This window comes from Benincasa hispida, chromosome 11 (assembly GCF_027475165.1).
Source record: "Benincasa hispida cultivar pf3 chromosome 11, pf3_genome.v1.1, whole genome shotgun sequence".
In the NCBI taxonomy this organism is placed as follows: Eukaryota; Viridiplantae; Streptophyta; class Magnoliopsida; order Cucurbitales; family Cucurbitaceae; genus Benincasa; species Benincasa hispida.
In genome coordinates this window covers 2,633,111-2,646,677 of record NC_143488.1, presented here as the reverse complement: position 1 = coordinate 2,646,677, position 13,567 = coordinate 2,633,111, and the positions used below count along the sequence as shown (strand labels likewise).

The following is a 13,567-nucleotide window of genomic DNA, read 5'->3' as shown; positions in this document are numbered from 1 at the left end:
AGAGTACACCAGCATTGCAATCCAACCGATCAACCCAATCCAATTCGTACTATGTCTTCAATTGATGATCATATTGAGCCATGTAACTTAGGGGATGACCGAAGTGAAGCTTGGTTTGGTCGGAACAATGAACCTAGATGTACTTCACAATTCAATACTGAACATGGATATGGACAAACTTCTTCAACACCTACCATCTATGTTCCAACCCCACCTGCTCCCATTCCACCGGTTATGATGCCTTCAGTTCTAATGCATTCCACCGTTCCAATCGAACTATTTATTGATATACCTGGACCATCAGAGGGCCCATTGTATGACAACCTCGTCACAATACCTCATGACTGTCTGAATGATGAGCATATAAAGGTCGGTCAAATTTTCTTTTCGAAATATGACTTGTCAGTTAAATTATCAATGCTTGCAATAAGAAAGAACTTTGACACCGCATAAAAAAGTCAACGAAGAGCTTGCTAACTGTCCAATGTTCGGTGGAGGAAAGCAAGTGGAGGGTCCGTGCCAAAAAAATGAAAGAAAGTGATTCCTTAAAAGTGACCAAATATCCCAGCGAATATACATGTTCTCTTGAAATTAGAATTGGTAATCATTGACAAGCAAAAAGTTGGGTTATCTAAACGATCGCGGAACAGTTAGCTAAACGATTGCTTAATTCTCTAAACGATCGTTTAATAAAAACTATAGTGGATAGCTAAACGATCGCTTAGTATTCTCTACATGATCGCATAACAAAACCTAAACGATCGTATAATAAAAACTAAACGATCACGTAACAAACGCCAAACGATCGCATAATGGATATCTAAATGATCGGGGAACAATGAGCTAAACGATCACTTAGTATTCTCTAAACGATCGTTTAATAAAAACTATAGTGGATAGCTAAACGATTGCTTAGTAATATGTATCCAATCGCTTAGTAATATCTAAATGCTCGCTTAAAGTATTCATAGAGACACGTTCACCATGCGGTTTGAAGGCTTTTTAAAAAATGGGGGTAATTTTGAAATTTCGCATGGGGAAAAGGTCAGTGGTAGAAAAGTTTTTAGGAAGAGGTCATTGGTAGAAAAAATTTTGGGTTTCGGGTCATTTCGTGAAATTTTTCGAGTTATAACTCCTCCAATCACTTCATCTTCTCTCATGTAAAAGAGAAGGAGAAGTTTTTTTTTTTTTTTTTTTTGAAAAAGATGATTTTTGTATATTCCACAGAAAAAGAGAGAGTTCTCTCTGGAAATTTCTTCTTCTCCCCCATACAAAAACTCTCTCTACCAAAGTAAGGATCCCACAGCCTGTATTCTTGTCGGAAGAATAGCAAGGAAACCGAGTGGTAGTATCTTGCTATGTTCGTTTGTGAGTTTTGGGAAGAAGTTCTGATGTTCATGAGTTCGTGAAAATGAGAATAACTGTGTTGAAGAAGGTCTACAAGGGTTAGTCCTTCTCATCCCTATAACTCAAAGCATGTTGTATAAGTATGTATGTTTATCCTGTATATATTGTATATTTTCTCTATTTTTCGAGTTTTCAAAATGATTTACACCGGTACGTGCATTCACACCTTCCGCTATGGAATTTCATTCCTTTAGTCTATAAACTTAATTTTAAAAAACAAAAACTCAAAAACCAAAATCAAACAGGGTCTAAATATTTATAAAGTAGGAACTAAATGATTACTTAACGGGATCATAAGAATTGAAATGAAACACGTCTCAAGATATGGGATTATAAAAAGGAATTTAACTTTTTAATTACAATGATATATTTAAAAAAAGTTGATATATTAAATCATAGTCTCTAACATTCCATGATGAATAATGATGATTAAAAAAAGGGGTAAAATGGAAGATGATTGAGTTGAAAGTTAGCCATTAAAATAAGAGTAATGTTTTGACGGCTCAACAAAACTTACCTCATGATGTTCACTTTTGGCGAAAATCTTCAAACAAAAAACTCAAGGTGAAAAGCAAGCTATTTAATTTTAACGTAAAATTAAGGGTAAAAATGCACTCCTCCATTTTCAATCACTATATCTTATTATTTCTCTTTTTTATTTTTTATACTCATTTTATTTTCTGATTCAATGAAACGAGACTCGAAGAATGTCTATTAAAAATGAAGATTAAGATTCTCTAAAAAAAAAGATAATTTTAAATTTTAAATTTTGCTTTTAGACTAAAATATAAGTTCAGCTTCTAAACTTTTAAAAATGGCATTCAATACATTCTTATAATAACTAGAAACAAAAATGCATAACACATTCCTAAACTTAAAAATTTTTCAATAAATTCTAGAATAATTTTTATTTTTTTATTTAATAGATTTTTTATTTATTCAACATTTTCTAAAAATTAATAAAATTATGAATTTTATGTCTATAGAATCATGATCGCCTTTCAACTTCATATCTAATCAATTTATGAATTTTAAAAAATGTTATCATATCAAAGATCGATTGAACAAATTTGAAATTTTAAAGTATATTGAGTAATTTTAAAACTTATAAACTTACTAGATACAAAAATTAGAAATTTGAAGTTCTATTAAATAGTTCATTCACAACTCAATATTATTTTGAGCGATAACAATTAAATATTAAATTTTTTTAAATTACATTTCTTCATACACCAAAATTTTTATTTTTATTATTTGCTAGCTTAAATAAAACATTCCAAAAGTAATTCATTTTTAAAAATAATTTAATGGATTTAATAAAATGAATGTATATAGCAATAATTAAAAACTCTTCAGGCAAAGAGACATCATACCACCAAAAAAAAAAAAAAAAAAGGACAATGGAAATTCTTTCACATGCCTTTCATGTTGCCAATAATCCATTCACTTTTTGTTCATGTATATTCTAAACATTAATTCTTAATTCTCTACGATATGTATCGTATTAAATTTCTATCTATCGACTATTGACGTTTTTATCGATATTTAAAAAATTCTAGGAATTTGATATTGATATGAGAATAAATAAATAGTTACATTATATCGTGAAAATCCATGAAACATAACAATAGTAAGCAACAAAATGTCACAACTGTGAATATTCTACCAATAATATTTTAACTTGTTTAAAAATCATAAAATATTTAATTATTAATTTAAATATTCTTTTTAAAAAATATATAATTTTTATAAGAATATTATTATATCAATATTTTCTTCCATACTTTTATAAGATTGAGACGTCAAGTACTCTAATTTAAAATATGTGCAGTGATATTAAATAATGAACCTAAAATATAAGGGAGAATTCAAATTTGATTAGACTACGCATCTAATATGTGGTCAATACTACATTCAAGACTCTTCAAAGGCCAATATTTTCAAAGAAAATGAAGAAATAAAGATAGGGATATGATCTGCTTGTTTTTCAGAAAATAATTTCCAAGAAAAATAGTAGAATGCATATTTATAAAACTTTATTACTTTCAAATGTTTTTTTCAAACTATTAATCAATAATAATCATTTAATCTGTTATAATCTAGTTTGTCCCATTAAGACATATACTTTCGATCCATAAGTCAAAACTTTAAATCAAATTATTGACCATTTACAATTATTTTAAAAATATGACATGATTTAAAGGAATTATGTTTCTTAGTTTTTAGATTGATTCACCTTATAGGTTAGATTTTGTTCCATTTTCATTCATATATTTTCAATTTTCTAATTTTAGTATATTGTACTTTAGTTAAAACTTAAAATAAGTTCATTTTCCTTCAATAAATCTTAAGTTTAGTCTTTTAAATAATAATAGGTTAAATTATAAAAAATGTCCATGAACTTTACACTTTGTGTCAAAAATGCCTTTGAAATTTCAAAAGTTTAAAAAATAACCTCAAAAATGGTTTTAAAAAATACCCTTGTCGTAGTTTTTTATGAAAATCGTTAAAGTTTTGTTTAAAAAATACTCCAGAACTTTCAAAACATTTCAAAAATAACCTTAATAAAAGTTTACAAATACCTCCACCGTTAGTATTTGAGCAAAAACCATTAATTCCTCGTGATAAAAATGATTTTAAAAATTTTAAATATATATTAAAAATGCTTCTGATCAATTTGTTTGAAGTTTTTTTAAGTTCGAAAAGAACCAATTTTAAAATAAATTATATAGATATCCTCATTTTTTTCATATAGCTACTCTCATATTTCTCTTAATTTTCTAATTCTTAGCTTATAAAAATTTTCTCAACAACCAAAATTTTAAGTTAAAACATAAAATACCACAAAATTTCACAAAATTTCAAAATAAAAATCTCCTCTTGAAGCATACCAAAACAATAGATAGTCAAATAAAAAACAGTATTAGTCTAAATTATGTTAATTATTAGGAATTTAATATTTATTTTAGTTCTAAGATAAATTATCGAGCAAAAGAAGCCGTCGGGATGTTTCGGATACAATTTGGGCTTAAATGGAGCAATTAGCAAGCAACGGGAGGTAAAACGGTAAAATCGAGTAAGAGGAGGCATGGCGTTGTGCAAGTGCGCTACGACACTTGTGCCTAGGGTTAGCAAAAAAATCTGACAGGACCCGCCCCACCCCGTATTTATATATATATATATATATATATATAGAAATTTTATAAACTTATATATAAAAAGACCCAAAAACTCAAAAGCCCAAAACTCAAAAGCCCAAATCCCTAAATCCCTAAAATTATTACTACTACTGAAAATTGAAATGAAAAAATAAAAATCCCTAAATCCCATCCCTCCACTCTCTGTCAACTGTCTTTACACCTACTGCCTCAGCGAATCAGCTGACTGCCTGTCGTGCCGACTCTCTCGCTCTCTGCATCCCTCCCCTCTCTACTGTTTCTAAAATCCCTCCGACCCTCTCGCTCGCCCAAATCCCTCCGACCTTCTCCACTGCTTCTAAAACACGCCCTCTCCACTGCTTTCGAGTTTTGCTCCAGTCTCCATTGCTTCGTGCTTCCAAACCCATGTCTCACACACGCAAGTGGAAGATCTGCAACCATTGAAGTCTGCTTCAGTTGAAAAGTCCGTCCAGCAACGTTTCAGGTGAAGATCTAACTTCTGTGTTTGGTCGTTTGATAATGAGTCTTTGTTTTTTATATCTATTTGATTGTTCTAACTTCTGTGTTGTTTTTCTTTTGAAAAAAACAGATTTGTGCTATTTCGAGATCTATCCGTTCAACTTTCAAGACTTCAAAGTTCAAGCCGGTGCCGGTAAAAATCTTCTTTCGTTCTCTTGTTTGGCCGTTTAATATTTTTGAAAAGCATACTTGAAATTAGTAAATAATATGTTTGAGATTCTGAGAAATATGTTTGTGTATGTTTGATATTTGAATGTTTTGAATTTTAGACTTGAATATGTTTGAAAAATATGTTCGTGTATATTTGATATTTCAATGTTTTGAATTTTAGGCTTGAATATGTTTGGAAAATATGTTTGTGTATGTTTGAAATTTGAATGCTTTCAATTTTGGGGTTGAACCGTTGAATGCTTTGAATATGTTTGAATACTTTAAAAATAAAGTCCAAGTCTGAAGAGAGGTTTTTTAAATTTAAATTAAATTTTTGGAAGGTTGAAAACAATGTCGTCATCACCTTCTACAAATAAAGATTCTTCAAATCCAATTCCAAGTCCAATCCCAGATCCAACCCCAAATTCAACCCCAAATTTAACTTCATGCTCATCGAATGATGATAATTTGAATGTTGATAACTGTGTTGTTCTTGATGAGGATATTGAGAAGGGATCTTTAAAGAGGAGATTGACATCGGTTGTTTGAAACCATTTTAAGAAACAAAAAATAGATGGAGTAGACAAGGCGATTTATAATTACTGCAAATGAAAATTAGGGGGTGAAAGTAAAAATGGAACCAAACATTTGCACGATCATATTAAGATATGCCCATATAAAGGACAAAAGGACATACGACAATCCCTATTGAATCCTAATAGAGAGAAGAACAATACATTGAGCTTATATAACTTCGATCAGGAAGTTGCAAAAAAAGCATTGGCTAGGATGATAATAAGACATGAATATCCTCTCTCAATAGTTAAGCATGAAGGTTTTAGGGAATTTTGTAATGTCATCCAACCATTATTTAAGATGGTGTCAAGAAACACAATAAAGAAGGAGATTTTGAAAATTTATGAGACTAAAAAGTTGAAAACCATGACATTGTTGAATGAGATCAAAGGAAAGATTGCCCTAACAACAGACATGTGGACTTCCAACCACCAAACAAAAGGTTATATGACTGTCACTGCTCATTTTGTTGATGATAGTTGGGTTTTGCAAAACAAAATAATTAGGTTTATATATATCCCTTCTCCGCACACTTCTGAGATGCTTCATGAAGAAATAATGGAATGTCTGTTAGATTGGAATGTTGATCGAAAATTGTCATCAGTAACTGTAGATAATTGTAGTACCAATAACTCTATGGTTAATATGCTTGTTGATAGTTTGTGTGGAAACTTAATATTGGATGGGAGTTTATTTCATATGCGGTGTTGTGCTCATATTCTGAACTTGATTGTGAAAGATGGGTTGGCAATGATAGGAGATGGGATCAAAAGAGTCCGTAGTAGTGTGTTTTTTTGGGTGCATACACACACACAAAAAAAAAAAAAAAAAAAAAAAAGAGAAATTTGAGGAAACTGTTTGACAGTTGAATGGTTATGAAGGTCAGATATTGAGTCTTGATTGTTCGTTGCATTAAAGTACAAAGCGGTTTTTTATCGATTAAAACAACGAGAACCAAAGTACAAGTATTTGTCTTTGATCAAGATTGGGTATTAGCAAAAGAGATATGTGAGAAACTGAAAATATTTCATCACATGACTGAAATATTTTCTGGATCCAAATATCCTACCGTTAATCTTTTTTTCCCAAAAATTTGTAAATTGAAATTGGTTATTTCTGAGTGGACTAATTCTGGCATTCAATAGATCACAGACATGACTTCAAATATGATGTCAAAGTTTGATAAGTATTGGAAGACAATTCATGGGGTAATGACCATAGCTGCAGTTTTAGATCCACGTTATAAATTAAAGTTGATTGAGTTTTACTTCTCTAGAATTTATGGAGATAGTTTTTTTCTTGAAGTGGAAAGGATTAAAAAAATTTGTTCAGATTTGAAAACAGAATATCAGCTGAAGCATGAAGGTGAGAGTGATGATTATTACGCTAGAAATTTAGATGAAACCTCACAGAATATCGAATTTGATGATTTTAATGATTATGACTTGTTTGTATCAAATTCCAATAATATGAATCATAAGCAACAATTTGATGCATATTTGGATGAACCTGTTTTACCTTGAACATTCGATTTTGACATTTTGAGTTGGTGGAAATTGAATGGTGTCAAGTATCCAATTTTACAAGAAATTGCAAGAGACATATTAGTCATCTCATTATCTAGTATTGCATCAGAGTCTGTTTTTAGCACCTGTGGTAGGATTGTAAGCCCACATCGTAACAAACTTCATCCAAAGACGATAGAGGCTTTGATATGCGCTCAAAATTGGATTGCAACTGAAGTTTTGACAGGTTAGTTTGTTTACTTTGTTTTACATCCTTCTATCATTTAATATACTAATAAATATTTTCTTTTATTACAAATATTTGACAATGTACCGGAAAAGAAATGGTTACACATTCAGCAACTGTTCTAGAAGATGCTTCTGATGAAGATGGCGTGGTGACTAAGGTATGTTCAAGGATTAACATTATTTTCGTGGTCTATTTTTTATTTTTTTTTGTGACATTATTTGTTTATTACATTTTAAATGTAGGAATGAATACAACTAAGGATGGGATGATGCCAAGAAAGGTGAAAGATTTGATTGTGAAGTCATTGAAGAGAGAATGACGAGTTTTATTGAATTTTAAGTTGTATACTTATTTGAATGTATAAGACGTTTGCCTTTAATTGACTTCCTTATTCAAACTTTATTGAATTTTAAGTTGTAAAGTTATCTAATGGATTTGTTAGCTTTTAAATTGTCAATTGATTGTCAATTAATTGTCAATTGTGTTTATTTCATAGAATAGTCTATTGTTTTTTATTGTTGTGCACTAGTCAAATTTCAAATAAAATCACTTGAATTAAAAAACGAGGAATTCGATAAACTTTTTTAATGGATTTTTCGTGGACTAATAAAATTTTAACTAAAAAAAAATGGGGAATCCCCACCAATAATTCCCACGAGGAATCTCCGCAGAGAATCCCCGTGGGAAACGGGGAATGGGGCCCCGTAAGGACCCCGTTTCCTCGACAGGGAATCCCCGCCTTTAAATGGCAGGGACGGGGGCGAAGATGGGGGACAATTTCCCCCACGAGGTCGGGGATGGGGGACGCCCTCCCGCCCCCGCCCTGGTCCCGTTGCCAACCCTACTTGTGCCCCGTGCTATTCATAGAGACAGCAAGGCAAGCGTTGGTGCCCTGCAGCGTCGTAGTGTTCCCCATTTGATACGCGCGGATGAAGAGGCACTCCTTCCAATTTACTCTCCAAAGCACTTCGTGAGGGGACCTTCAGCGTCGCAACGTTTTGGTATGTTTTGTTTGTTGAGAAAATTGGTGTAAGCTAAGAATTGGAAAATTAAGAGAAATATAAGAGTATCAATATGTATGATAAATAGTTAAATACTTTTTTTATTTGATTGTTCATCGTTTTGGTATGTTTCAAGAAGAGTTTTTTATTTTGAAATTTTGTGATATTTTATGTTTTAACTTAAAATTTTGGTTTTTATTTTGGTTGTCGAGAAAATTAATGTAAGTTAAGAATTGGAAAATTAAAGAGAAATATGAGAGTATCTATATGAAAAAAGTGAGGACATCTATATAATTTATTTTTTTAAAGTTATTTTTATCACAAAGAATTAACTGATTTTGTTCAAATACTAACGACTGAGGTATTTTTGCACTTGTATTTTTGAAATGTTTTGAAAGTTCAAGGGTATTTTTGAAAATAAAATTTTAACGATTTCCATCGAAAACTAATGACAAGGATATTGTTTTAACTCTTTTTGAAAGTTTAAGAATATTTTTGAAACTTTTGAAACTTCAAGGTATTTCTGACACAAAGTATAAAGTTCATGGATATTTTTTTATAATTTAACCATAATAATAATAATTTTCATGCAATAACATATATCTAAATATATTTTCATAATTTGTAATAGTTTAGGACAATTTATTGAAAGTACAAGACTGAAGATACACAACTAAAATTCAACAAAATAAATAAATAAACATTTAGCCAGCATCTTATGTGTCTAAGATAATATTGTAAAATGAGAGCATGGAAATAGTTACATGACAAAAGATATGATTATAATAAGCGTAATAAGAAATGATTACATGATCAAATAAGTAAAATAGTTTGTTTTGATTTGGGAAAAAAATTGATAACATCAATCATTTTACAATCCAAATTAAAGTTGAAAATATGAATAATTTCTAAATGGGTATAGGAATAGGGATCATATGTCCCCTAAAATTACTTTGTTGAAGACCCACAAAGACTATCCTCTTGATATATTTGTCTCCTCACTTTAAATAAATATTGCAATTTTCAAAAGTTTCCATCATTTTCAAATGTGAGGTTTGGAATTTTGTCAAACACTTTGGTTCCAAAAATTGTCTACTTATTCTTCATATGACTCATTATCCTTTCCTTTTGTGCCCATAGCTTTCATTTGAAATTTGGAAACAATGAGAAGCATTTTATCCTTTAACACAAGTATTGTAACTTTATACTTTCAACACAATAAATTCAAACATATGGTTTTGTTTGATATCTATATTATATATTATGTATTCAATTATTGTTCTCAAGTGCAAAAGTAATATATATATATATATATAAAAGAAAAGTATCTCACATATACGTGTGTTTGTGAGTTGGACTAGGTTGGATTAGGTTAAAGTACTTTTTAAACACACACAATCAAACCATTCAGATTGTAAATTTCTTCGACTCAATTCTTATCGAATAAAGAACCAAACTCAACCCAAAACATTTGGTGGATTTAGTTTGATTTGTTCAGGTTACTTGGATCATTACTAAAATTTTGTTTTAAAAAGAAATAACATGTTAATATGTAAAAGAATTTTTTTAATTATTTTCATGTATTGAAATGTGATCAGCAAATCAGTTTTAATTATATCATGAAAATTTTATTTTTACAGTGTTAAGAAATTATTTTAAATAATTGATGGACAACAAATAATCTAAAAAAATCATGAAATTAAGTAGAACTAAAATAAATATATGTGTATATAATTGTATTGCAAGTAATAAAAAAAAACATACTTTTTAATATTAATAATAAGTTTAGTTAGTTCGGGTTGACTTGAATTATTTTTGATGAATTCATGAATCAATCCAACTCATAAAGTTTTCATTTATTTAAACCTAACTCAATTCAACTGAATTAATAACTCAACCCAAACTATCGAATTTTTTCAAACACTCCTGATGTGAAATAGTTTGATTATAGCCCTAAGGATGATAATGTTTTCTACAAGATAGGGTCTACTAATGCCCACCCTATCGAGGCGACATATTCCTAACTTATAATAGTCAATCAATTTTGACTCAAATTTTTTTATTAGATCGTATATTTAAATAAGTGTTGCAAATTTTTACAGATTACTCAACAATTTATTGATTCATTAACTAATTTTAAGAAAACGCACTATAGAAACTTTCACTAACTGATTTTAAGAAAAAGCAATATAGAAACTTTCATAAATTTACAATCAAATTTGATCATGACACAAATTAATCCAGGAATAAATAGCTTTCTCAAACTTTACAAATTTTAACTACCATTTTTGTTTAATGCAATTTTTCTCTAAATTATTATTATTTATCAACTTTGTACCATAAATATATTTTATTATTTTATAAAACATGTGAAAATATTTTTTTCTTAACAATCTTTGGGAAAAAGAAACTCAATTTAAATGGCAATGCTTGTTTCAATAGAATTAAAAGTTTAGATGAAAATTAGTGCAGTTAAATTTTATTTACTTATTTATTTATTTATTTTATTGTTTTTATTATTATTATTATTATATATTTGTCTATGTTTAAAAAAATTATATAATTATTACTTATAATATTATATCATTTATAATACATTACATAATAAAAAAAATGAATTTATAACTTGTATAAACCATAGAATTTGACAACAATTTTCAAAAACAAAATTTTGGTTGTCTACCAAACACATATTTGTTGAACTTAATGAACCTGAAAACATAACATAGAATTCAGATTCTCTACCAAACTCACTCTACATTTCTATTCGAGTTTTGGGTTTAGTTCCCATATATCCTAAGCAATTAATGCCCGATTCTAGTCTTGATATTTCAATTATTAAAAAAAATTAATCTTAATTTTTCAATTTATTTTAGAAAAAATATCAATTTATATCCCCAAATTAGACTCTAAATTTTCACAAGTATATCAATTTACACCCCAAATTAGACTCTAAATTTTCACAAGTATATCAATTTACACAATTTTCTAGATTACCAATATAATGTGGACTTACAATTTCAATAAGTTAAACTTTTAGATTTTCATAGCTCAAACATTTTAGACCTTTCATTATAATTACATATGAAAATCAACCATGTATTAATTCTCTATAGAATTCTTCAAACATTGATTTTACAAAATTGTTAATGTTGATGGAAATATCCTAATTTTACAAAAATTTCTATGTAATATCGATGAAAAAAATATAAAATTAAAAATAATAAAATAATAAAACAATTTTAGCAAATAAACATTTTTTTTTTAATTTTAAACAAGTTAATAGGATTTATATTTATATTAGTAACATTTTATTTCCTATTTGTATGTTTAGTGTATACTTCTATGATATAATGAAAATATTGATTCACCCCTCAAACAATTATAGTTTAATTGATAAAATTATAAGTTTTACATAAAATTTTCTCAAACAAGGCATAATAGAGGGTCTAAATTAATACATTTATAAAAGTTCAAAATTTAAAAAGACAACCCCAACATCTAGAGTATAAATTGATATTTTTCCTTATTTTTATGATCATGGGTAGGATTTGTGGATTTTACAAACGATAAGAATAGAATGGAATTCATAATTATCGAAAAACTGTTTTCCTTTTTTTTTTCTTTTTTTCTTTTTTGGCAAATCCTCCTATCAGATACTATACTAACATAATAAAGGAAAGAACGGTTGGAAGGATAAAGGGTACAAAAGATATAAAATCATGGTCATTTAGAAGACAAATCCAACAAGATGTTTCTCAACAAAACTAATTCAATTTAAAAGGGTAATAATTGACAACTCAAAGCAATGTAGAAGACTCATCTTTCCAACACACATGGCAGCCACATTTTCGAGATGTTAAGCCAAAAAACGGATACGATTTTTTTTTTTTTTTAATCTTTTCATATCACAAGACAACACATGTCTTTTAGCTATCAGTGAAGAGAATCAAATTCATCTTTTTTTCCATGTCTGCTGATAAGAGAGAAAAAGTCATTCATCTTCAATTTTTTTTCACTGTAGATCAGATCTGATACTCTTTGTTTGTTGGGATTTGTATGGAGGTGAGCCAAGGGGGCATCTTCGAAAATATCAGTAAATATTAGGTAGTTTATAGGATATTCTCAAATAAATATTACACATTAAGTCTTTAAACTTTCAAATTTGCATCTATTTTGCCTTTAAACTTTCGAAAGAGTTTTAACTTTAAATTTTGTGCCCAATTATTCTTTAAACTTTAAAAAAAATATTAAATAAATCTTTAAACTTTTGATTTGGTGCTAATAAGTCATTGTTCTTTTTTATACTTCTCAAGATTCATGGGTCTAGACACAAATTTTAAGGCACTAATCAACACAATATTCAAATCATCGTCTAATAAATCACCTTCTTTCCCTATCAAAATCCAATATATTAGTTGATGTTTCAAAAAAAAATTGTAAATATGTCAAGAACCTATTAAACACACCTATTCGACCTTTGTAAGGTTCAAAAGCTTGTTAGGACAAAATTAAAAGCTTAAAGACCTATTAAACATTTTTAAATATTCAAGTACCAAATAGACACAAACCTCACTCAAATTAGGCAGCAAGAATAATAAGGGGAAAAAACACTAAAGGCTACGCGGTCATCTAAAAGAAAAATACAACAAAAGAAAAGTATCCAGTCAGTCACAGTTAGAAACAAAAAGGCCAAGTAGTATACTCTTACGCTAGCTAAGAGATAAATAGTCATTCCCTAATTAAGAGCAAGTCTGAGAATAATTCTAAAATAGTTAAAAATCACTTGTCATTTTCAAAACCACTATCACACATTTGTAATCCTTCAAAACTAACTTTAATGCGATGAAAATTGCGTTTAAAAATATAAAATTTAATATTAAATTAATTTTGAATAATTAAAAACTGTATTTTAGAGTAATTTTAAAAATGACAAGTGATTTTGACAAAATATTAAAATCACTTCCAAACATGGACTAAATCCAATCTCAAGAGGGTAGA

The 13,567-nt window shown here is 28.8% G+C and overlaps 1 long non-coding RNA gene across 1 annotated transcript; it reads left to right on the top strand.

Annotated features, from left to right (window-relative positions):
- Positions 1-4,705: 4,705 nt before the first annotated feature.
- LOC120092032 (uncharacterized) lies at positions 4,706-8,044 on the top strand. Its single transcript, XR_005485887.2, has 5 exons — positions 4,706-5,049; positions 5,155-5,217; positions 7,446-7,562; positions 7,658-7,722; positions 7,808-8,044. It is a non-coding gene; the product is annotated as an uncharacterized LOC120092032 (long non-coding RNA).
- Positions 8,045-13,567: the final 5,523 nt, after the last annotated feature.